This window comes from Elephantulus edwardii, unplaced genomic scaffold (assembly GCF_000299155.1).
Source record: "Elephantulus edwardii isolate Elephantulus edwardi_28Jun2011 unplaced genomic scaffold, EleEdw1.0 scaffold00001, whole genome shotgun sequence".
Taxonomy (NCBI): Eukaryota; Metazoa; Chordata; class Mammalia; order Macroscelidea; family Macroscelididae; genus Elephantulus; species Elephantulus edwardii.
In genome coordinates, this window is record NW_006399751.1 from 9,372,582 (window position 1) to 9,399,115 (window position 26,534).

Below are 26,534 nucleotides of genomic sequence, written 5' to 3' on the forward strand. Positions count from 1 at the left end.
AACATTGCTGATGGTGTGTTTCCATGTATATTTTGCATACAACTATCCCATGGGATTTTTCTATGCTTTATGGGAGCATATCTTTCTCCAGATAAGCAGTTAAAATTGCCAACTTTTCTGTTACCAACTACTCAGTTAACTGCTACATCACCAGGGTGCTTGGTTAGATGAGAGCATTTGTTATTAAGTACTGTCAAGCTGGAGCCAACTCCAGTCTAACCCTCTATTGGGTTTTAGATACTGTAAGTAGTAGAAGAGGAGATTGCTCATCTATCTCCCACGGGGCACCTGTTGGACTTGAACCAGCAGGTAGGTGCCTTTGTTGGCTTTTAGGTGCCACAGAGAAGTATGTCTCTTAGTGATGCCATGAACAACACATCTGAACCCTGTCTGATTCTGTGCCATCTTCATCCTCTCTGACACACTTGACCCATTTGCTGCAGTTACTCCATCTCATTGAGGGTCTTCTCCTTCACTGGCACTCTGTCTTTCCAGTCATGATGTCCCTTTACGTTTATTAAGTATTCTATTGCAGTGAACAGATCAACTTTATGTATATGTATATTTAAATGAAACTAAAATGGATAAATAATTATAATTACAGTTTGGATTAAATAATTTTAAATAATAGGAAGTCCTCTAATAATGGAAATCATCTCACATTGATTCTTGGTAAGGATATTTTGTTGGACTTAAAAAGTAGTAGTAGTAGGATATGATAATGGAATTTGGGATACAGATACATTTTTTTGAAATGATAACTTCTTAAAAGTCATTTATAGTCTTATATTTATTTCTACTTATTTTTATGAGTATTTTTTCCCTGCTTTTTCTTGTAGCTGGGGTGAACTTTCATAGAGCAAATTCTTCTTCCATTCAACAACGTATATGATTTACACAAGTACACACACACATGTATATTTTTTTTCTAGTTTCCTCCCCCAATCGATGATTTTCCAAGATTCATTTTATGTTCCATGTGAAGGTTTTGAAGCTCAGAATATGACTGCCTTTGGCTTAATTCTTTTAAATCATTCCATAACTTTTATGTAACATAATAAATATGGGCTTTATTTGCTTCTAGGGAAAAAGTTAAATTTTGCATGCATTCATAACTAACCAAAGTACAAAGTAATTAACACTTTTCAGTGCTTTCTGATAAGTGCAGCCATAACAGCAATTAAACTCTCAAATCTACAAAGAAGATACAGGAAATTATAGTCTTTAAAATCTATATTAAAATTTGGAATTCTGTTTTAGTTGTCTGCAGAATATAGAGAGTGTATTAAGTAGAGAAGAAAGTTCAATTTAGTTTAAAGTTTTAATTAAAGAATGTACACTCAAGTAATATGAAGGGATTGTTGGAAATGTGCAAGTTTGAGCTGGATGACTTTTATCAGAAACATGAAAATGCTTAGATTTATAATTAACTATGGAACTAAAGATGCTGTTCAACCAATTAAGCATATATATAAGTTGGCCCCTCCAATAACTACTATAAATCTATTTTTAATGCATAATTAAGGATCTGAATATCTTACAAATAAATGTATAAATTGCATCTAATTGGATGATTACAAATATTTAGTTCTAGCATGAATGACTTAGCAGGAAAGGCACCTAAAGGCACATGTTTTGAATCCATCAGCTGTTCCTTGGGAGAAAGATGAGTTATTTCCTTTCATATGTTTTATTGTCTTTGGAAACCCACTAGAGGGTGAGCTATGAGTCGGTTCTGACTCAGTGGTCCACAACAACAATTCACAAACAAATATTATTTATGTGTTTATTGGTGTTTTACTATACCTTTAAGTAATATTTATCCAGAATATTACAAGGAATCAATTGGGGATATAATAGTAACAGAGGAAGTCATGGTTTTACATTTGATTACAAAGAGAATCTTATGAAAATAACTCCTGTAATAGATACTTCTGAAGTCCAAACCAATCTATGTTGGGAGAAACGTAGCTGGAGTGCTTCTTAGAACCAAGGATATAGTGAGGTCTCATCTCACATATATTAGGCATGTTTTCTCTCGACTAGTCTTTGGAAAGTGACATTATATTTGGAAAATCAGAAGAGTAGAGAAAGAGAGGAAGAACCTCAAGGAGATGAATTGACAGTGACTGTCATAATGAGTGAAAGCTTAATAGAGAATGGGAGAATGGAAAAGGATGCCAGAGGTTAGTTCTGGTTCACTCGAAATCAGATCTGATTCGATGGCAGGAAACAGCAACAACATTCTGACATATTCAAATGGAGTTCTTTCTAGAAATCATAAGCATGAAACAATCAAAGAATGTTATCATAATAATGATATAATTATCCAACTACAAATTCTGGATTCAACCTTTGTCTCTTTTAACAAGGTGAGATTATGATGAAAGTTTTCTAACTTGACAATGGGGAACTCTATTCTGAATGGTTTCTATTTTTAGGATGTGCATGCAAACAATGTCAATATATTGGCACTTTAAAAGTGACTGTAGATTTAATAGTTTATATTTAAATATGTTAACTGAATTAAATGTGAGCACATATGTGTGTGCATGCAGTCACATATACAATAAGCTGTTTAGGACTTGGCTCTGGCTCAATGAAGAGTTCCTCCAATCTTCCTCCAAAGTGGAGGAGAAAATAAGTTGTGTCGTCTGTCAGAGTTAAGGTTATTATAGGCTGGTTCCTGTAAGGTGGGAGAAGGAGGAAGACTTTACAAGCATTTTTCTCAAAGGTGAGATTTCTATGCAATATTGAAAAGGTCAAAGACTACAATATACTCTAATCATTTGAAAATCTTAGGCATTAAAATCAAGGTTGTAATGAACACATAATACAAATTTTGACAATGATAATAATGAAAATGGCAAGTGAGATACTTAATGATACTGCAAGTGATTCTTTTCCCTTCAATTTTTTTGAACTTCCATGGTATAAGTTCTGTTGTATAAAATAAAATTATAATACAGAAATAAATGTTCAATTTATCTCTCCTTGAAAATGTAGAACAGTAGGAAAATGCAAACATTAAAGCCAAATCAAAACAAACTCTGGCTTCATTTCATGAAATGAGACCTCTGAAAGAACTTTATTTTTCCTTTAATGGCCATTCTTCATCATACCAATAACAAACTGCCATGGAATCATCTCTGACTCATAGAAACCCATGTGGAGAATTTGGTCCCATAGAGTTTTCAGTGCCTGTTTATTTGGAAATGATCTCCAACCTTTTGCATTCTAGGACAAATATTTATGTTTTCAAAATTTTTTTTTAAAAAATCAAAAGTTCATGGAGAATCTGTGAAGAGCTAAAAGTTGGCTTATTAAGGGAGCTCTGGTGGTGTAAGGAGCTGTATCGTCAATCCTAAAGTCATATCTCTCTCGTGGTTCAAGTCCTCTAGCTGCTCTGTATGGAAAAGACGATCAACCTCTTCCCAATCGATTTCAGTCTCAGAGACACACTGGAGGACTCATTAGGAGTCAGTTCTAACTTGATGCCAATGAGAAAGTTAGGGAGAGAAAAAGAAAAGGAGAGAGAAAGAAAAGGAGAGAGATAGAAAGGGAGGGAGGGAAAGGAGAAGGAAGGAGGGAGAACAAGAGAATGAGAGAGAGAAAGAGAGAGAGACAGAAAGAAGAAGAGGAGGAGGAGGAGGAGTGGGAGGGGGAAGGGAGGGAGAGGAGAGGAGAGGAGAGGAGAGGAGAGGAGAGGAGAGGAGAGGAGAGGAGAAAGAACATACTAACTCTGAGGTGGATTGGGAGAAATCCTGAATGTTGTGGTGTCAGAGGCCCCCAAAGCAAACTCATTGCTGATCAGTTGCTTCCAGCTCATAGTAACTTTATGACATAGTAGAACCATCACCTAGTGTTTCTGAGACTATAAGTCATCACAGAAGTATATGAGCTCATCTTTCAACTTTCTCTTATGGTGAGTTTGAACAAGAGATCTTTTGGTTTACAGCTCAATATTTAACCACTGTGCCAGAAGGCCTTTGTTGTAGCAGAGCACAAACTATAAATTGCCTCTATGGGTATCAATCCAGTACCACAGCACTTTCCCTACAAATAATTATTTGGTATCTACTCTAAGTATTTTAGAAAAAAATATGCAATGAAAACATTGCCTTTTCTACAAAAATAAAAATGATTTACAGAAAATAGTGACAATTTTTACAGCCATAGACAGGTCAATAAAACTCATTCTTCTTTTACAGTGTTTTTGGAACTCTCAAGTTATTTGGTAACATCGAAGGCAGTGTCATTTGCCTCAGTACAAAGAAGGGCCAATCTGGCAATCTGCTGGTCAATGTGATCAATGTGGACAGTAAAATTGCATCTTTTCATGCACAAAGGGGACTTGGGACCCAAAAGAGGCTGATAAACCTCATTGATCAGAGTGAATTGGGCTTTTCATGAGACTAAAGTCTGCTGAATTCCTCTCTTCTTTTCAGGTGTATGTTCTGTGCAGTGAGTCCTGATCTTGGCATTTCACCTATCAGCTTCAAATGAGAAGGCTTGAAGCAAGTAAACCTTCTAGTCATGAATACGCTACACAGTATTGTCTAAGTTTGTCCATGCTAAGTCTATTCTAAGCCGTTGTTTTTATTCATTTACTTACTCTCCAGAACCATGTACCAGTTTAACTGACAAAGACTTTGGCATTAGGATGAGATAAAGTGGGCCAATATCCTGGCTTACCCTAGCTTAAAAAGGACTAAGGGGAGGACTTCCTAATTTTTATGCAAAGCTGTGGGTTTTCCCCACTCATGCCCTACTCCTCCCCACACGTTTTCATAAGCAATCGATGACCCAAAGTGAATGCGGACCTAACTTGTGTTTCATGAAAAATAACACTGTACACTTAAAAAAGCACCTAGTAGTGGAAGGAGCACAAAGTAGACAAATCTCTGATGGTAAAGTCGGTTCTCAGTTACACTGGTAACCCAAAGCTATGAGTCTGCAGCTATTTGAATCCAGAGATGCTTCTGCCTGAGAAAGATAGGCAGACTCCTTCCACTGCAACTCACTACATTCTCAGAGACTCGATAGAGGGTGTCTATGAGTCAGAATCAACTCAATGCTATTAATATACATGGCATGTGTGGTATTCGAATTTCAAACAAATAAAAGCTATGCAGATGCAATGCACTATATAGATTATATAGCTATAATCTCTCTTAGATATTCTGAAATTCTCTCTCGGCTGCCTCTCTTCTGGACACTTAAAGAGTGGAACAGAGAGGTAGGACTAAGATTTGCAGGGCTTCAGGGCTACATAAAATAAAAGTATCCCCAAAGTACTGGGCAGCACTGAAAGAATTTTAGATAGAGGTGGAAGTAGGTGACACCATCAAATGTATCTATTTTCAAATTAATCCAGGAGGATAAAATTCTGTTCCAAACTTCTAGCTTGCTCTACGTGGCCACCGCTCAGCGCTCAACCGATACTATCTTGCTTACCGATAAACTCTTTTAAGTGATGGCTTTCATTTGTGCTTATCTCCAACAAAGGTAGAGTCTTCTTAGACCTTTGGAAACATTACAAAGTGTCTCAGGAATTCTATAAGCATTTCTCACAGTGCTGTTCATCAAGGGCATTTAGGGTAAAAACTGATGAGATAAAGTGGGCACGTATCCCAGTTTAACGTAGTCAGAAAAAAAAAATAAAAATAAGGCCGGGCTTCTCAGATGCAAATGTGGTTCAAGTAAATTCTGGTGAATAAAAGAAAGAGTAAGTGAAAAACCTTGAGAAATAGTGGAAGTCTGGCTGCAGGGGAAAAAAATATACACACACACACACATATACATATATACATACATATACATACACATATATACATATATATGTACAAACATAAACACAAATACAAATATATATATATATATATATATATATATATATACACACACACACACACACACACATACAGAGAATTGATGCATTGCGAGGATTATGTAACCTTAGTTGGGGAGATTTGAGGAGTTAGGATTATAGAAGGAACTCTGGGCATGCAAGCACTTGACTGCTAATTTAAAAGTCAATTGTTAGACCCTCAACAGCAACTCCTTTAAAGAAAGATGTGGCAGACCGCTTCCATAAAGATCACAACTGTGGAAACTCATACCATACGATGGTCTGGCTCTGTCCTTTAGATGTACTACGACTCAGGATTGAGTCAGTGGGAGAGTTTGACTTGCTCAGGGATTGATGAATACACATGAATGACTACAGAAAACGAAGACTCATGTAAGCGTGGTGAGAGAACACGAATAAAATCAGAACAAGATTTACAACCGTGGGAGGAGGTAATAGAAGAAAAACAATGTTATCACACAGGGAAAATGGAACAGATGAAAATGATATATAGAATATATATAAGGTTCATGGTGAGAATCCACCAGGTAATTGTATGTATGAGTACAACTTTTAGCAGCACTATGAACAATGAACTTGAAGCCCGACTTATCCTCATCATCTTTGGCACACTCGAGCCCATTGCTCTAGTCATTGTGTCAATCTAACTCATTGTGGGGGGGGCGGGGGGGGGGCTTCCTCTCTTTCACTGACCCATCATTTTTCTGAGCATGATATCCTTTTCCCAAAGAAGAGAATAACCTCTCGTGGCAACATGATCAAAATAAGAAAAATTAAGCTTAGCCATCTTTGCCTACAAGAACAACTCTAGCTACACTTCCCCGCCCCCAGAAGGTAGCTATTTTCCCCCCTTCTAACAGTCCATGTGACATCCAGTACTCTTTTACACCACCACAACTCGAAGGCATCAATTCTTCTACTATCATCCTTATTAGCTCTCATATGCATAGCAAGTAGTTGAAAAGACCATGACCTGATTCAGGCACACATTCATCTTCAAACTGACATACATCCTGCTGACATCCATTCCTGATGAGGAATCTCTTCCTGTGCAATTAACTGCCTCTGAAATCCCACTGGAGTGTCAGCTATGGGTCAGTTTCGACTCAAGGGTACCCAATCACAACCACCCTTCAACTGTGAATAATCTCCTTTAGTAAGTGAAAAAACAAAACAAACAAAAACCCCAGTTATATTATCCTAGAATGTCACAATGCCATACAATCAGGTAGACTTTTGTTGTTGACATTTGAGTCAAGATCTTTAAGTTGGAACCACCTCCAGCAGGTTTTCAGAGGTATGGGTTGTAGGTCACTCAACATCACATAACAGCAGCATTGTTCAATAATTTCCACATTCTTTTAGATCACCCTTCTCATTACCCTCAAATCAGAACTGGTTCATAACTCACCCTCCGCTGGGTTTTCAGATTCTATAACTCAAATGGGAGAATTTTGCCCATCTTTCTTGAATAGAGAAGCTTGTAGATTTGAAGTGCTTGCCTTTGAGCCAGAAGTGCAATTCCTTACCCATTAGGCCACCAGAGTTCAAGTTTTATAAATACAGGAGTGTATTTTTTTATAAATATAGAAATGCATTTACAATTTAATTCTTTTGAGTGACAGGAAGAATCTAGTGTAATTCATGATATAATTTAAGACTAAAGGAAAGAAATAGAATTTCTAAGCTTTTGTCCCTTATGCCCCTGGAAACTCTATAAACTTTCATAAATGTCAGTGGTTGTAGAGGGACTTCAGGCCTTTTATTCACGGGGTTGCTGTGAATTGTGCTATACTCAAAGGCAATCAACAATAACAACAACAACATGGAAAAATAATGATACATACAGTGTTGTTGTTATTATATACCATGGTGTTATTATAGATCATCGAGTTGGAATTCACCCATAATTGATCTTCTGATGGGTTTGTAGAGTCAGTTAATTGCATGGGAGTAGATGGTATATCCACAGCTGGTAGATCCAAATCATCCATCTGCCTTTGAGATTGCAACACATGAATAAATACTTATTTGGAAGATCCTTCAAAGACACAATTGGCTCTATGGACTTTCTTGTTGTTGTTAAATGTCATCAAGTTGAATACAACTCATAGCAATCCTGTGAACCATATACCATGATTTATCATACACCATAGAGGACGTACTGCCACCCTCGTCCGCACCACACAGTGCAGGAAGGTGTCCTAAAAGTCAGTGATTGGGAGTCCTTGCATCACCTAGTTTTCATTACTATCTTAATATCCTAAACAAACAAAAATAAAGTGAAGTCATTTTTCTGTGACATGAATGCTATAGGTATGTTTAAGAGCATTTTTCTTTCTTTTGCTGAGAGGGGGATGATTTGTATATTCGCTATGTTTTGGAATTCTTGTAATGAAGTAAATTAATAAGGAAGCAGTAAACATTTATAGAAATCATTTATTTCAATTTAAAAAGGCAGTGTGACCTGGTTAGATCTAGTATTATTTATAAAGGAAAACCTAGAATGACAACATTTCCATTGCAGCAGCCTAGAAACACCCCCCCATGATTTCCCTAATTACTGTTCTTAAATTTTTGCAGGTGTGTTTCCAATAGATTGATCCCGATGAGGGAAACTGAAATGACAGGAACAATGGTGTTTACTCCATAGGGAATTGTGTTGCTAAGCCAAAAGCTGTGTCTCTCCAGTAGTGGGAATGCGTCAACTGCGGGAGAACGATGGGGTTGGAACCCACTTTGACAGCCACGGGAGAGAACATGAGGAGCTCTGGAGGAGAAGTGGGTTCAGGGTTGTGCTGTAAACCCAAAGGAAGTGACCAAACCTTTTAGCAGCTCTACGGGAGAGGAGGCAGGCAGTTTTCATAAAGACTTGCTCTGTCCTATTGAACAAATCCTCAATGACAGATTGATCCATTGACTACAAGAATGGGCAGACTTTGTGAGGATGGAGCAAGAAAGGACAATATTTCAGTCTAGAGTGTCTACCTGTAAGGCACTTAACAACAACAGAGAATGGAGTTTGAGCTGAGATCAAGAAGACAATAATGGATTTGAATTCTGGGTGTAAATAACAGGAATTTTAGTGTATCACCTTTTCCTTATAGAATAACATGACCTACATTTTTGTATTCTGTTAAGTCTACACAATTGTTCTTTGCCAAAGAACAATTAATTAATTAGAAAGCTTAGCATTAATTAAAGAGGTTTTTAATGTGTCTGGTCACTGAGGAACTAATAATTCTTTTTTATATCCATTTATTTCCCAGTATAAAATAAATACATTAACTGATCATTATAGAGAAGTTTTCCTAAGTCCTTTCCTAAATCAAGTACTTAAGTTTAAGATCTTCTTCTCTGATCATGAGCTATTAACCAATGCCTTTCTGGTCACATTAACCTTCCTTTGTAATTGGAATTGTAGAAATTATAGCTTCCCTTTGAATAGGACCTTAGAGACCAAGAAGTCTCTTGGGGGGGAGGAGGGGGGCGGAGGGAATACATTTGTCCTGTAGAAATTTCTTTATATTATCACTTACTTATAATAATCCAAATAAAACGTCTATCATAATGCTACTTTGGGAAAGGAAAACAAACAAAACAAAATAAAATATTATTTCTATAATGGAAATAATGGAAAATGTGTAAATAACATTTATTAATGTCATAATAATATAAACAGATATAAGAAAATATGAATTTTAAATTTTTGAAATATTATCACTTACAAAAGTACTAAAAATAATATACATATCTTTTTATCGTGATTTGGGTGAAAGTTTGCAAAGCATATTATGCAGTTTATTTGAGGGAAATCAGTAGATATTCATTTGATAAATTATAAAAGGCAAAAGGAAATAAAGATAAGAAAACTATAACCTAGTATTTACTCCTCTTCACTTATGTAAATATTTTAGGAAAATTTTGTTTTTTGGCTTTAATCTAGCTTTAATAGATCTATGTGTGACCCTGAGAAGTCATCATGAACTTAAGAGGTAACTTGGGGGGTGCAAATGGTTAAGTACTTAACAGCAGTGCCACTCCTTACCACTTGGCCACAGAGCTGCCTTCTACCTCAAGATGCAAATCAGAAAAGGAATCACATCCCAGACATCATAAAACTAAGATCTCAGGCTCAGTTTAACAAAGTTTCATATAGTGTTCTTACTACCTTGCCATATTAAAACTTCTCAATAATAAACACTACTTGGAGAAATGACTTTGACATTGGAAACGCTAAGTTTGAAGGTAATTTTTAGAAGGAACAGAAAGGAGAAGAGACTTTTCTATTAGCAAATGATACTCCTCCATTCGTAACTACCTCTTTATCTAATTTCTTGAAAAATAAAAAAATCTCACTCAGTGTTTTTGATAGTCTAGTCTCTTGTGGGGCTATGGCTGGAACTAGGCAGGACATCTTCTATGATGCCCTTGAATGGCATAGCAATGGCCCCACAATCTAGCAGGACAAATAAAAGACTATGGTCTATTGGGTAGACCTTGCTGGGTACACAGCAATGCAGGGAGAACAGGAGGCTGCAGATAAGTGGGGAAGGCCAAGTGAGAGCCTACAAGTGCCAGGGAGGCTGGTGAGCAGAGAGGCAAAGGGTAGAAGGGGAGATAGACTTGCAGGAATGAAGTATACGGAGGATGAGCACACCCAACCACCAACACGACTCCCAGCTCTGTGAACTCTGTAGTGACGGGGGACATGGGGCTGATGGCAGTGAGCAACAGGGCCCTGAGGGTCACCTCTGAACACTGATTTCACACAGTGACCTCGCCTTTGAATCTTAACCATCTCCGTAATCAAGGAGTGAATACACTTGTGTATTTAGACGTGCTCCTTGAGAATGCTTTCTCATCAGCAAGAGCAAGGGAATATTAACGTAAAGAGATAATAAAAAGAGAAATTGCCTAGTAATTCCCGCCCGCCCCCCCTTACAAGATGCTACATGCTTGGAACACAACTAAGTAAAATATAGACTTGGTATTATCCCTCAGCGAGTTTACACACAATAAATAAGATCTATTATTACTTACATCATTTTTAGTGTACTGTTACTCCAAGAACCGTCACCACGAACAAGTGTATAAACACAGAATAAAATGTTGTACAGAAAATGGATGGCTAAAAAGGGCAACATTTCTTCTACAATTGTAACCCTTCCAACTTTTCACGTCGATTTGTATAGTATAAGGCAATTTAACTGACACCAAAAAGCAAGTGATAAGGAGAGACTCTCCTGCAAAGCTTTACAAGTTCGCAGAAATAAACATAATATGCTGTCTTGACTACTGTTGCCAGGGGTATACTGTTCTCATGTTAAATTTCTATGAACATCCATTGCCTTACACCTGGGAATATAGTTGCCAAGTAATATAAGTACTCCAACCCCAAGCATGTGCTGTAGAATAAGAATAGTCCTTATTTCCAGCAGACACAAAGAATTGTAAACAAAATATCCCTGTCATACTATTTGTTGATAGGAAAATGATTCTCGACATAGAAGACTGGGAGTGAAAAAGTGTTCAGCAGTAGATTTGAAAAAGAAAAAAATAAATGCTTCCAATTGGCTTTTTCCCATATAACAAAGCATGTGTATGTGTATATATGTGTGTGTGTGTGTGTGTGTGTATATATATGTATGTATGTATGTATAAATGTGTGTCTTATTTTTTTAAAAAACCAAACACATACACAGTTCCAAAACAACACAGCTGAAAAACTCAAACTTAGTGCTTTTGAGTAGATTCTGACTCACTGTAACTCGCTATTATGTTTCGGTTAAATCTCAATAAGAGGAGACTCTCATCTTTTGTTCTGTGGAGCTCATGTTAGGTGTGATTGCTGACTTTTCAACTCACAGCATAACTCTGTAACACCAGAGCTTCTACAGAGGAGGGAAGTGCCATTTTTAAACACCCCATTCTGTACAGTCATGGCAGGGGTTGATCATTGATTACTACCTTTGACCAATTATCCACTGGAAACCTTAGGGCACTTACTAAGTGGTTACAGAGCCCTGGTGGTGCAGTGGTTGAGTACTGAGCAGATAACACAAAAAAGATCAGTAGTTTGAACCCTTCACCTACTCCGCAGGAGAGAGATGTAAAGATTGGACAGGTGCTACTTTGTCCTATCAGGTTGCTATGGGTCAGAACTAACCTGATGGCAGTGGATTTAACACCACGGGAAAGAATAGATTTGATGCTTAGTCAAACACAAGTTGGAATTCTCGAGTGAATCAGTTAACTCTCTCAGCTTCATTTTCCCGCATTTAAATAGTCACCAAGAATGTTAGGAATCATAAAAGAAACAAAAGAACACTGTGCACGGTATACACTATAAATGATGTATTCATTTAGAAGCAGGAGAGGTATCCACTTCCTAAACAACACGTCTCCAGAAACTATGAAGTTTGATAAATATCGATAGTTATAGAAAGGCTTCAGATCTTTTGTTCATAGGGTCACTATGAGTCATGCTCGACTTGAAGGCAACAACAACAATATTATTAATATTATTAGAGTCAGTTGTTTCTTCTGTCTATGAAAAGCAATGGAAAAGATTTCATACTGGCTTAAATCAGGGCATGAAGAAAGAATCAAAATCTGATCATAAACCTTAACTACATCTTGTCTGGATTCCCAATTCTACCTCATTTGAGCCTCATTTTCCTCAGCTGTAACCTGAAGTAAGTAAGAAAACATCTATCACTGTTATTCTGAGGATTAAAGGAGTTAATATAAGAGTACTTCATTATAAAAAGTTTGGCACATAATAATGGCTACATAATGATCAACTATTATTTTATTGTTCGTGTTGATGGAAGTATTTTGTGTTGACTAATGCATTTTCTCTGTACAATTAACCACTCTCACCACCAACTGATTATAGGGAAAAGAGTTCCTTCTTGAATTGAGAGTCTACTTAAAATTGTTCTTCAGTTTCATAAATTGTATCTTAAACACCATGGAGCACATTACACCATTAGTTGCACATGATTTGATCAATTCAGAATCCACATCATTTGGGTTATAAACATAAGTATCCAATGTCTAGTTATAAAGCTAGAAGGAGAAGAAACACATTAACAACTTCATAAATGTAAAGGAATATAAGGAGATGAAGGCAAAAATAGAAGTTTGATGACCCATATTTTAAAGGAAACCATTTTGAGGTGGTTTTCTCCCTTTCTATTAAATAATTTGGCTTTTAAGCTGACTCTTTAAGACACTGTAAGTCCACATTTAACTTTGGGAACACAATATATTTGCTCCCTTGTACATCTATCTGCTTTTGTGTCCGTCTAGTCAGAGCTGGCTCATAGCTAACTTTCCAGCAGGTTTTCACAGGCAGTACATAGCACAGAAGACAGCCAGTTTTTCTCTTGTGGAGTAGCTGGTGGATTGAACTATGTACCGTTGGGATGGCAATGCAGTTCTTTACAACAAGGCTGCCAGAATTCCCTATGTATCTATCAGGAGTGAAAATATTTGCAGGCTTTCGAAATGCAGAAATGATGAATCCGTAGTTCCTATCCTCAAGAGGTCAGCGCTTTGTCTAAGAGAGCTCTAGTCCATAAGGAGTTGGACTGTTAATCCGAAGGCCAAACCTTTCTAGTGGCTCAAATCCATCAACAGCTCTATAGGAGGCAGATGGACAATCTCCTCTGATGTGATTTACAGCTTTAAGAACTCTGTGCTGCTATGAGTCTCTTCTGACATCAAAGCATTAAGTCTAGAGTACAATGTTTCCCCTTGCCCCATCATGTCTATGGGACCAACCACTGAGACGTTATTATGACTATATGGAGATGCAATGATAGTTCCTTGGTTCTCTTTAAATTTGGAGGCCAGGTAGAAGGATGTGGCTTTAGATAGTTTAGCCAGTTGGACTCACTTCTAATTTTCCAAGAATTAGATAAATGTTACTTCCTCAAGCTGTTCTGGACCAGGGCAATTAGTCTTAGTGCATGGGGTAGGACTACTGCTACTGACATGACTTGGAACCAGTTGCCAAGTTGTTTACGACTCACAGGGACATCTGGGTGATATGAACATCAATATAAGACTCTTTGAAATTTTTGAGGGACTGTTAAAATATGTAAGTAGGCTTCTACACCAAGCTGATGGCATAAAGGTCTTATCTATTGATATCTGTGCAATTGTGACACTCCCCCCGCCTCAAGGATAAAGAGTATAAAGAAATGACAAGTAAGCAGAAGTATCTCAGTACCTTAAAGAAAAATAGTATGGAAGAAAAGAAACATGCCATGTACTCTCACACTGTCATTGAACTTAATTATTTGTTCTGGATACCACACAGTTTCTCTTACCCTCTACTGACCTTAACTGGCCCTTCCTCACCTATCTTCTCAAGCCCAAACAGAACTTTTGAGATTAAAAAAAAAAAAAAGCACACCAAACAACTAAGGACGTCCAGCCAGAGGACAGCTGAGGTTTGGAAAGAGAGGAGTTTAGTTTTAGAGTTACTCCGCTTAGAACTGAAGGCTGCTGGAATGCTGTTCCAATTCAGGCATTAAGCTAAGCATGCTGGGTAGAGAAGAAAGTACTGTGGTTTCTCTGCAAAAGTTCTTTCTGAGTGAAAGCTACCAGCAAGCATTAGCTGCAGCCAGTGGAGGTAGCTACTGTGCAGCCTGCTGGGCCTTGTTCTGAGGGGGATTTTGACTATTTTCTTTCTTTCTCTCTCTCTCTTGCGCGCGCGCACACACACGACTTTTTAATTCTAACATAGCTAGCTTCTTGTTAAAATTAGAAAGGCTTGGAGTTAATGCTTCAGCGTGGACTTCACCACTTTGAAGGGTCAGGAAGGGCAAATTATATCGTCAGCGACGCCTCCATTACATCAGCTGGGGAGCAAATCGAGTGGAGAACCAGCCCAACTCCTAAATAATTATACCTCTGAGCACATCACGTGCCGCCTGTGCTGTGAGAGCGGGGCTCCTTCCCCACTTAGCCGCACAATGAACTTGGGGAAATGTGCACAACAAAAGGGCCTCCTATTCTGAGCAGCTTTTAAACTAAGAATATTTTATACTACTGCACCTACATAGTCTTTAACACGCTGACATTATGTAAATTAAATATGTTAATCCTCAAGTTCTCACAATCTTCTCCTATTTAAACTTTTCCCCCCTTTTGTTACCGAAGTACAGAAACAAAAGAGGAAAAAAGAGAGAGAGACAGAAGGGTAAGAAAAGGCTCCTGCCAGAAATAATAGCTGTGTTCAATGTTTGCCCCGAGTTCTTATTCTTTTAAAAATGTGCTTTTACTGCCAAGGTCCTGTTAAAAGTGCATTACCTCACCATGCTAATAGACTGATTAGAATATGAATAAATAAAGCAAGAAAGAATTCTGGTCAACTTCCCCACCCCCACCTTTTCTCTTGAACTGTTGGTGTTGCAATGGTTAAATCATTCAGCTGTTAGTAAAAAGCTCTGTGTTTCTAACTGAGCAAGTATTTGGCTAAGGGAGAAAGATGACAGTGATGGGAACCCTCTGAGACCAGTTTTAGTCTGGTGGCTTAGTGGTAAGGAGCAGAGCTGCTAACTCAAAGGTATGCGGTTTGAATCTGCCAGTTGCTCTGCAGGAGAAAGGTGGATAACATTCTCCCACGGGCTTTACTGCCTCTGAAAACCTCTGAAAAGGGTCAGGTTTGGGTCAGTTCCAACTAGAGGACACACAACAACAATATAGGGTTGCTATGGGTTCAAAGTGGCAATGAGCTATTGAGCTTCGAGATCTCCTGAACTTTGTATAATCAAGTAGTTGCCTATTTTGTTGCTTGTGGCCAGTAAAATGTTCACTGTTCCTCCATCTTTGCATGAATCTGGATTGTGCTCTGAGAAAAATGAAATAAAAAGGGCATTAATTGTTTTGCAGCTGCTTTAAAAATACCATTAATGTGCAACTTGATTGCACAAATGCATGCATAGTTCACACACACACACACACACACACACACTTACTTTTCTGAGCCAGACTCATGCAGATAAATCCACTTCAACATATGGTGACTGCATGTATTACAAGGTATAGCTATTTTCTAGTGTTTTCTTGGCTATAATCTTTAAGTGATCCCAGACAATCCAATACATAACATTGTTTTTTTTGTTAAGTGCCTTTGAGCTGTAGACGACTCATAGCTACCCTATGAACGGAAGACCTGAACACTTGTATAACTTAAGTCATTTCTCCAAGTTCATAGAGTTTCCGGAGGCAAGCTATTTCGGAAGTGGATGCCACTCCTGCTTCCAACCTTGTTAGTCACAAAATTTCGACAGTTCAAATCCACCAGGCACTCTGTGGGAGACAGATGGACAGTCTTCTCTCTTAATGATTTCTAACCTCAGACACCCATCGGAGGGTCAAGTAAGTCAGGATGACCTTGATGTCAGTGGAGGGCTTTGGAATTCTTACAAAAGCAAATCGTCAGACCTTCGTTGGCTTCTCCTGAGAAGCCAGCCCTTTGCCTCCCTCAGTGACTCTGCTTCTGAGCCATTGTTGTTCTAGTTGTCGGATGTTATCCAGCTGCTTCCCACTCAGAGACCCCTACGTATCTACTGATCAACACCCCGCCCCCACGCAGTTTCATCATTGTCTCCTTACGTATAAAAGAAAGTTAAATAACTTGACCCATTTCAAATGGTGTTCAAATCCAGATAGAGTGGCTTTGAAGAAAACTTTCGTACAGCTCTCTTGGAGTGCAAGGATTATATCTGATTTACCTTTTTATTACTCTTTGTCACTTAGACTAAGTACTGAGCCAAATTGAATGTGAGAAAAAGCTCCTCACAAGGACAGACTTCTGAGCCTTATTGTGTAGTGCAGGTTGAGGGACTCAGGAGACAGGCCTGAAAAAGCTGGGGCACATCTGGACAAATTATAGCAGCAAATTGACAAGGCAGAGAAGAATACGATGGACAATGGAAAGATATCTGTATTGACCCAATATTTCTGACTGAATTTACTAATTCCCGGTGTTCAGTGGAGTACCTTCAACATTGTAGTCTGTTGAATCAATGTTTAAAATAGCACCCTTGAACAGAGCCTATAACAACAACTCAATTTAAAGGAATCAAATGGGAGAAGAGAAGTGGTATTTATTAGTTAGGTTTACAGTGTCAGTCACCATGATAAACCCTTTCATGGGACATTCGGTTTCTCCTAAACTGTGAGGTACAGGTAATACTATTCTGATTTAACAGACAAGGTAAATTGAAGAGCAGTAATCAAGATCCAATCGGAGAACCAAAACCATTTTATTTATAAAATGTGCTGGTTTGTATGTATATGCCTGAATAAATCAGAGTTTTGACACCAAAGCTCAAAGACTGATAAACAGAATGTGGCTATAGTAGATTACTGATATGAAAGCAGAGAAAAGAGACTGTGTAGTGTACCTTAAAATACACTTCTGAGCAGGGAGCTCTGATGGCCGAGTGGTGAGGAGTTGCACTGCCAACCCAAAGGCACATAGTTTGAATCCACTAGCGGCTCCGTGGAAGAAAGGTGAGTAATCTCCTTCCGAGTAATTAACTGCCTCTGAAAACTGGCTGGAGGATCGGCTATGGGTCAGTTCCAACTTGATGGTATGTAATAACAATACCAGCATACCTTTGAATATTTTTGATGTATACGAAGAGGCAAGAAATATAATCACAGAAATCTGGAACATTAAAACCTTCGATAGCTCAAAAGATGGTGGGCCAGGCCTCTAGTAAATGAAGTATCCTGGCTATCAGCTGGGGCAGTGGGATCTCCCTTCTTCCTCACCCTCTAAACGCTCTGATATAGGAACACTCGGAGCTCTGGTGGCCTAGTGGCAAGAAGCAGTGCTGCAATCCTGAAGGCATGTGGTTTGAGGCCACCAGATACTCTGCAGGAGAAGGATGGGCAACCAATCTCTCTCTCTCTACACACATACACACACTGTTTTTGCATACCCATGAGTTAGAATCAACCCATAGCTGACCCTCCAGTGGCTGTTCTGAGGAACTGACTTGCACAGAAGACTGCGCACCCTTCCTCCATGGAGCAGCTAGCAGATTTGAACTGCATGTGCCTTCGGTTTTAGAGAGCAGCTTCTTGCCAATAGACCACCAGAGCTGCCCATCCATCTATCCATCTCTCTCTCCCTCTAGATAGATAAAGATACATAATTATAGGTAGATATATTTATAGGGACATGATTCAATTGGAACAAATAAACAGACAAGCGAAATAAAGAGAAAACTATAAAAGTCATATAGAAGTAAAAAAGTCCATTTCCTTCAGGGGATACTGACCAAAGTCCTGCTACATCTTTCATGACTGAAGGAGGTACCATTGGCATTGAGTGGTAGAGGCCAACTCTGTTTCTAAACAGCCAGGAGTGTTCAGGATAGCACTCCCAGCAAAGAATACTGATCCTAATACAATACAGAAAGAGGAGACAATACGAAAGTGAAAGTAACAGCTGAGTCAGTTTAAACACAAAACAAAGGTGAGAATCTGTTGAACTGACTTGAATTGCTTGGTTTTAATCAAATAATTGCTATCTAGTCAATGGTGACTCCTGGCAACTCCACAAAGGTCAGAGTAGAACTGAATATCACGGTATTTTCAATGATGGTTGTTCTTTTGAGGAAACCGCAGTCTTTCTTAAAGGTGCCTCTCAGTGGACTTCAACTGTTTTAATTAGCAGCAAAACACATTAACTGCTGTATACCATACCAAAAGGTTCAAAACAAACTCACTATCATCAGGTCAATTCTGATCCATAGCAATGTTGTTTATGTATAAACCACAAATACTCAAGGTTGTAGAGTATGATCTTGACCTTCCGTTGGGTTTCCAAAGCTTTAAATCTTTACCCAAAGAGGCTGCTCTTCTTTATTCTGTAGAGAGGTTGGCAGATTTGACTTGCCAACCTTTCAGTTAGCAGCCCAACACCATGTCACCCAGGGTTCTGTCTGTTTTCATACAGATTAGACTGGAGACTAAGGTGCGCCTGATCTAGGCCATAGTCTTTCCAGTGACTTGCTATGCATCAAAAAGCTGGACAGTGACTAGGGATGATAGAAGGAGAATTGATGCCTTAGAGCTGTGGTGCTGGAGAAGAGTATTGAATATACCATGGACTGCTAAGAGAACAAACCAGTTCATCCTGGAGAGGGTGAGAACAGGTTGCTCCTTGGAGTCAAGGATTCTGAAGCTCTGTCTAACATACTTTGGACAAGTTGCAAGGAGGGACCAGTCCTTGGAGAGGAACGTCATGCTTGGGAGGGTGGAGGGACAGCAGAAGAGAGGAAGACCCTTGATGAGATGGATTGATTCAGTGTCTAGGGAAATGGGGGTAGGTGCGTCAGAGACAATAAGTTTGGCACAGGATAGAGCAGGATTTAGGGCTATTGTACATAGGGTTGCTAGGAGTTACAGGCAACTCAATGGCACATAACAACAACAAGAAGACTAGATTTATTATTACTGAGTCAAAGGCATTCAAAGCTAACTCTTCAGTGGTTTTTCAAAGACAATGAGTAACATGGGATGAGACTGTTCATCTTTTTCCTTCAGAGCAGTCGATGGATTCAAAACACCTGCCTTTGTGTTGGCTGTGAGACTCCTTACCCTCTAGGACACCAGAGCCCTCTGAATAGTGGACAGGAAAATGGAGCATGGGACTTCCCCCCCACCAATAACTAGGATTGATTGTTGGGAAATTATCTTAATCTTTGAGATTGTCACTTGAGAAGAATGTTTGCAACAAAACTAAAGAGATAGAGTAAATGCAACCTCAGGTGTTTTGCAGCCTCTTCCAACAAATTCTAAATGACCAAAGTCTCAGTGAAAAGTTGTTTAAAGTAGGACCATAGCAGCGTGTGCCATTGATAAAGACAGAATCAGTGGGGATGGTTCGCTGAATGATTGAAAGGAGGTGTTTTTTTGTGGGCAATTTACTTTCCGTTTCAAACGTGAGGACGGTGATGCTTCCCCACAACCCACTGACAGTGTAATAACTGTAACCCAGTTCACAGCAAGAACTCCCCTCCACTGACAGAAGTGCATCTGGGAATAAACGGCCTTGTGTTGTCAAGTCCAAAAGTGCAGTGTGGGGAAGAGATAAGGAAGAGGAGACAGAGAGAGGGCAGGAAATTAAGACCTGCTGACTGTTCTTCAATTCCTCAAAGCCCGGAATAAGGGAAAATTGACTTGCTGTCTTGGTCATCTATCTATTGCTGCATTAACGAGCAACATCCACTCCTGGTGGCCTTCAGCCATACTTTATGAACGTTACCTCTTGATATTCTGAGGGTTAGCATACTTCATGAAACGTCTGGTCTGTTCCATGATTCCTAAAATCTCCTGAGTCCTGGAGCATCAGAAATGCCTTTATATCCTAATCTTGTCTGTTTCCCTTCTTCCCTTCACCCACACAGCACCTCCGTGTGAGGAACCCGTGCGTTATCACAACCTGGCTGCTTCAGAATAGTCAGTCTTCTTATGTAACGTGATTGTTGTAACAGACGGGAGGAGTAGCAGCAGTAGCATTTTCAGGGTGTACGATTTGGCCTAACTGTAGTGAGTCAGCTACGATTCAAAGAGAAAGGCGTGCCACTGATGATGTATGCTCAGCTTCCAACCAAGAGGTTAATGGCTTGGACCCATTTGGAAGCTTCACTGAAGAAAAAGCCTGATCTGGTTCCCTGACAACCAAAGCCAAATGCACCTTATGCAGCCAAGTTCTAGTCTCTGACACCCGGGGGTCACTATGAGATGGACATGACACAAGATGTTATCTGTTCTTTGGTCAGTGAAAGAAGTGTTAAGCTTCTGTTTGACTTTGTTATTTTTGGGTTTTGTGTGTGTGGTTGTTTTTGTTTTGTTTTTTTTAAATTACCATAATCTCTGCTCAGTGAGATTCTAAAAGTATTCTCATTTGCTGTGTTGACATCTCACCCTTCCCACAAAGTTAGTGAGGGGAACAAGAAAAGAAGCGAAAGGGACCCCAAAAGCTGGGATGGTGAGAAAATGCATATCAAATCAAAGCCCCCCGTGAGAAGTGGCGTCTTTGGAATGACTTCTTTTTCAATTAAAGTCAGTATTGATGGCCTTGTTTGGTGGTCTCTGGCTGAATTAGATTTACCCTCTTATCTATTTTTGCAATATGCTTTAAATATACACATTAAGCCTTACCAGGATGCATTTTCTGTCTTAAAATATGTCTCAGCACAATCTCCACTCTGATACTTGCTAATGATATGAGTCGGCTAAACAATGACTCCCAAGAATGTCCAAACCTAATGCCAGAATCTACAACTAGATTAGTTTATGTGTCAAAAGGGACTTCATTTTTTTCTCTTTTATGATAAAGGCTTTGAGATGGGGAGGCTGTCCTATATTTCTCAGTTGAGTCCGATATACCCACAAATCTTCAAAAATGGAAAAAAGAAACAGGGAAGGAGCTTGAGGTTGTGTGCCGGGATGTGGGAAGACTTGGATTCAGTGTTAGTGACTTTGAAGATGAAGGGAAGAGAAGTCAGAGTCAAGTAATAAGCTCTGCTTCTAGAAGTATGCAAAGGCACGAAGTGCATCCTTCCTGGAGCCTTTCTGTGGCCACACTGACTTTCTTTCACCTTGATTTTAGCACTTTCCAATAACAAACATTACAAAAAAGACTCAAAACTATTACAAAAAAGACTCAAAACTATTATTGTACAAAGTTTGCATTTGAGAGGTTTTTAACACTAGATGTAGAAAACTTAGTTAACTAAATTACACTGAGTTGTAATTTCCTCATTGGAAAAAAAAATGATACTAATTGCAGAATGTCATTACTTACTGGGTAACTTTCAGCCATATTGAAGTTTGGTCTTCTGCAGCAAGTACTTCCAAGTCCTTTTTACTTTTCAGGAAATGAGTTTGTGTTGCCCGCATCATGAAGGTTATTGATGACTCTTCATCTCATCCTGACGTCACATTCCTCTTCAGAGAGTCCAGCAAGTGTTTCAAGTTCTTTTCACTTTCAGAAAGCAAGGTTGCATTATCTGCATAATGAGAACTTTTGGTGGGTCTTCCTCAAGTTTTGATGCCACATTCTTTTTCATAAAGTCCAACTTCTTGAATGATTTGCTCATCATACAAATTGAAATGATATGGAAAAATGATCTAACCTTGAGGCACACCTTTCCTGAATTTTAACCATGCAACGTTTTCTTGTTCAATTCAGAAAAAAAAAAAAACTTTTCTTGGTTTTATTCATAGGCTTTTGTAGGAGTACAAGTAAATATTATGGGATTCCCATTCTTCTCAGCATTATTCACAATTCATTACTATCTGCATTCTTGAATGCCTTTCTCAAATCTACAAAACACACAAGTAGGCACGTTTCTGGTATGCTCTAATATCAGTCAAGATTCATTTGACATCAGCATTGATATCTTCTGTGCCAAGGTCTCTTCTGAACACAGCTTGACTTTCTCGACCTTCCTTTTTTACATACTGTCCCAGTCCATTTGGAATATTCTTCCCCTAGACTTTACTTGCATGTGATATTTATTGTATAGCTCTCTATTTTCCATATTATGTCAGATCACTTTTCTTTGGAATAGAAATAAATACGGGTCCCTTGCAGTCAGTTGGCCAAGTACCTGTCTTTCAAATTACTGGACACAGACTAGAGAACAACTCTAGAGCAGTGATTCTTTCCTCAGACAGCTCAATTTCATCAATTCCAAAGGCCTAATTCTTTGCCAAAGCCTTTAGTGCAACTTGGACTTTTCCTTCATAACCACTGGTTCTTGACATATGCTCCTTCCTTAAACAGTTCAGTGTTGATCAATTCTTTTTGGTTCAGTGATTTTGTGTATTTCTTCCATTTTCTTTTGATGCTTCCTTCATCATTCGAGATTCTGTCCGTAGGTTACTTCAGGATTTCAACTCAAACTTGAATTTATTCGTTTCGCTTGAGGAATGCCAAGACTCTCCTTTCCTTTTGGTTTTCTAACTCTAGCTCTTTTGCACATTTCATTATAATAGTTTTGTTTTCTTGAGCTGCCCTTTAAAATTTCTATTTGAAATCTTCATTTCATGAGCAAGCCTTAAAATCAGAATGAAGCAAGGTGTTGAACTGCTGATAAAATATTGCTTGATATTAGTGGGTTAGCAGATTATAAACCTATTATATTTTAACTTGTGCATATGCTTGTAGCAAAATTCCTTGAAAGCATAGACCATAAAAGAAAGATTTTTGAGATCCCAGCCTAGCTTTGTTCGTTATTATGAATTTAGGCAGATTACAACACCTCTCTAAGGCTTAGTTTCCACATCTGCAAACACATATGTTGTGAAAATCAAATAACATAATTTATTTGAAGAACATGGAAGAATGCCATGCATACTCAATGATCATCTATCAGTCAAAATGAACAGGGATAAGGGTAGGGGAGATAGATGTCTATGATAATAAAGAAAGGTCTTTAAGACTGTGCTGAAAAATAGTAACTGGGAATATACCTCATAGAGACCATAAATGACATCCAAGCAGATATATGCACACCCATGTTTATCACGGCTTTGTTCACAATAGCAAGGAGTTGGAAAGAGCCTAATTGCCCATCAACAAACGAATGGATAGAGAAGCTGCGGTATATTCACACAATGGAATACTATGCTGCATTGAAAAACAAGTAACTCATGAAATATTATTCAAAATGGGTGACTCTGGAGGACATTATACTGAGTGAAGTATCTCAGTCACAAAAGGACAAGTACTGCATGGTGCCACTGTTGTAAAACGGAACTGACCTCGGGGTTGGTTGAGACTGAGAAAGATGGGTTCAATTTTGTATACTGCATTGAAACAAATGAGGGAGAAAATTGTTTAAAGGGGGTATGTGATTAGGTATTTTTGTCATGACAGGAGTCCAGAGTGAAGGCTGCATGGTGGAGTGGACCTGGGGGGAGGGATTGTAAAACAATGAAAGAATCTTTCTTTTACTTTTTCAAGAGGGATGTGTACTAGGAGGGAGGGTTGGAGGGGAGAAAAGTACAACAATGAATGAATGGAAATCCAAAGTCTCTGTAAATTTTCATTGAAATTAATAATAAATTTTTAAAAAATATTAACTTTAATATGTTAGATGACAGAATGTGGTTGAAAGGCTTCAAAAGCAAGAGTTCTAAGATGTGCCTAATCCAAGACATGGTCTTTGCAGTAACTTGCTATCCTTCCGAGTGCCAGACAATGACTAATGATGAAAGAAGAAGAATCAATTCCTTTAAATTGTGGTGCTGAGGAAGAGTCTTGAACATACCATGGACTACCAAGAAAATAAATAGGTCTGTCTTGGAGAGGGTGAAATCAAGTTTCTCCTTGGAGGGTAGGATTTTGAATCTCTGTCTCATATACTTTGGGCACATGGCCAAGAGAGACATTGGAGAAGGACATCATGCTCCGAAGGGTGGCGGGACAGCGCAGAAGAGGAAGACCTTAGATGAGATGGATTGATACAGTAACTGGGGCAATGGGGGTTGGTGTGTCTGAGTTAGTGAGACTCTCTCAGGATGGGGCAGGCTTCAGAGCTGCTGTACATAGGGTTGCTACGGGTTGCAGGCGACTCAACAGAACATAACAACAACTACAACAATAACCATGGTCATGTTTTAAATTTAGCATACTTGATCAACCAACTGCTTACCTGCCTTCTAGAAGTTTCTGTGTAAGGGCGGAACTTCACCTGGAAACACTTCCCCCTGAGCAAGATAGAGCAAGATGCTCTCATAGCCTATGGATGGCACAGCTGAACACCCAGTAATGTTTTCCTTTCGAGTCTATAAAATTTTGTACAACTAATAGTCTTTAAATGCCTATTTTATGATTCATAGACTAAGATGACTTCTCATACTTCGTCATTTTCCAGATGTATCCATATATGTTATGAATTTCAACCCCAGCACGATACATGGATACAACTTCTAACTGCAAGGAATATAAACATACACATAACACATTGCTTTTGATTTTTCTGAACGTTACACAAGGTCTGAGTACTCTTCAGCACAATCAGGAATTCTAGGAAGAAGACAAATCCCCCCATTTTTCTGTGTCGCCTTCGTGTCTTTCAATTTTCTTAGAAAAGGAAAAAAGATCGCAATTTCCAAATCAAAGAGGTATAACTTACGACTTTAGGTTCTACATATTTAAATCCCTTTGATGCCTATATGCCAGTGAGCCCTGAATGGCAACTGCAATACGTGTCCTGATACCTGTCAGACCATAACGTGACAGAGGTTTGATGCTGTCAGAGAAACAGCATCACTTACCCCAGAATAATTCCGCTTGGCGCTTCCCCCAAGTTGCTGCTCTCTGTGAATCCATTCCAAGAATTTGACCTGAGTGACGCCAGTGCCATCTGCGCGCCGGCAACCGGGGAGGAGAGTTGAGTCAGTCAACCTCCACCTACAGAAAGAAATTGCAAATGTAATGAGTCCCAAATAAAAACAGATAATTGTGGCGATGTGTTATCTGTGTAGCTGGGACCTGGGGTGTGGAGTCCATGCATGACTGGACAGGAAACCCGCCTGCTTTCCAGCCGCACGTTACAGGCCTGCCCTGCAAGTGTGATTAAGGCAATTTACACATGCAATTCGATTATGAAGAAGAGGATTCTCCCTCTTCTCATGCGAGTGACGTGAGGGGAATTTGTGAGCGGTCTTAATTAAAAATAACAGGCCGCTGATTGGCAGTTGGGCAGTAGGTTGGAAATGGGCAGCGCGAACAGGAGAGGAGATGGAGAAGTAATGACAAGTGAAAACTGTGTCAGAAGAAAGGGACAGAGGGTGCTGCGTGTCAGTCATCCATCATACACCGCCACGATCGACAATTCTCCTGAGGCCCAGCCTGCGAGACTGGCTTCTGCAATATGGTAATCAATATCACACTTCTCAGACACAGCACCTGAAGTGATGGGGGCTCTGGCAACGGCAGGCAGGGCCAGAGGAGGCAGAATTCTGACTTAGTTCATTACCAAACCATTGCATCTTTGCCACATTTATTATTTCCTTTGATGGTGACATGACGAGAACTGTTATCACCTCACTGCTCTGACAAAAAGGATGATGTCAAAGGAGAATGACTCGTGGAAATTGCCTGAAACCCATTAAAGGGTCTGTAACTCATTAAACACTTCCGTTACTAAGTGTGATCGTGGATGAAATGAGACTAAAAATGAAAAGTGTCTAAACAAAAATAACCCTCACACCTAGTCCATTATTAACAATAAAACTTACTAGTATTAGCAAAGGAAATAGCATTTTCTTCCTTTAATATTTAATATTTCCTTTAGCATTTTCTTTCTTTAATAATACAAACTTTGGGTTTATTTCTGGACTGCATTTGCACTATTTCATTCAAGTTAAAAACAAGAAAGGAGGTGTTAGTAGTCCCCTACTATGGGAAGAGTGGAGAAGGAACTTGAAGAAACACTGGCATTCAAAAAAAATTATGTAACATTTATAACAATTAATTTCTGAATAGAACATGAACTGAGACTTGAAATGCTCAATTCAGAATGATCTTACATTTTATGCAAATGAGAATGGAAGATTAAATTATTTCTCTCTGATATAATGTAGAAAAATGACAAGAGGAAAG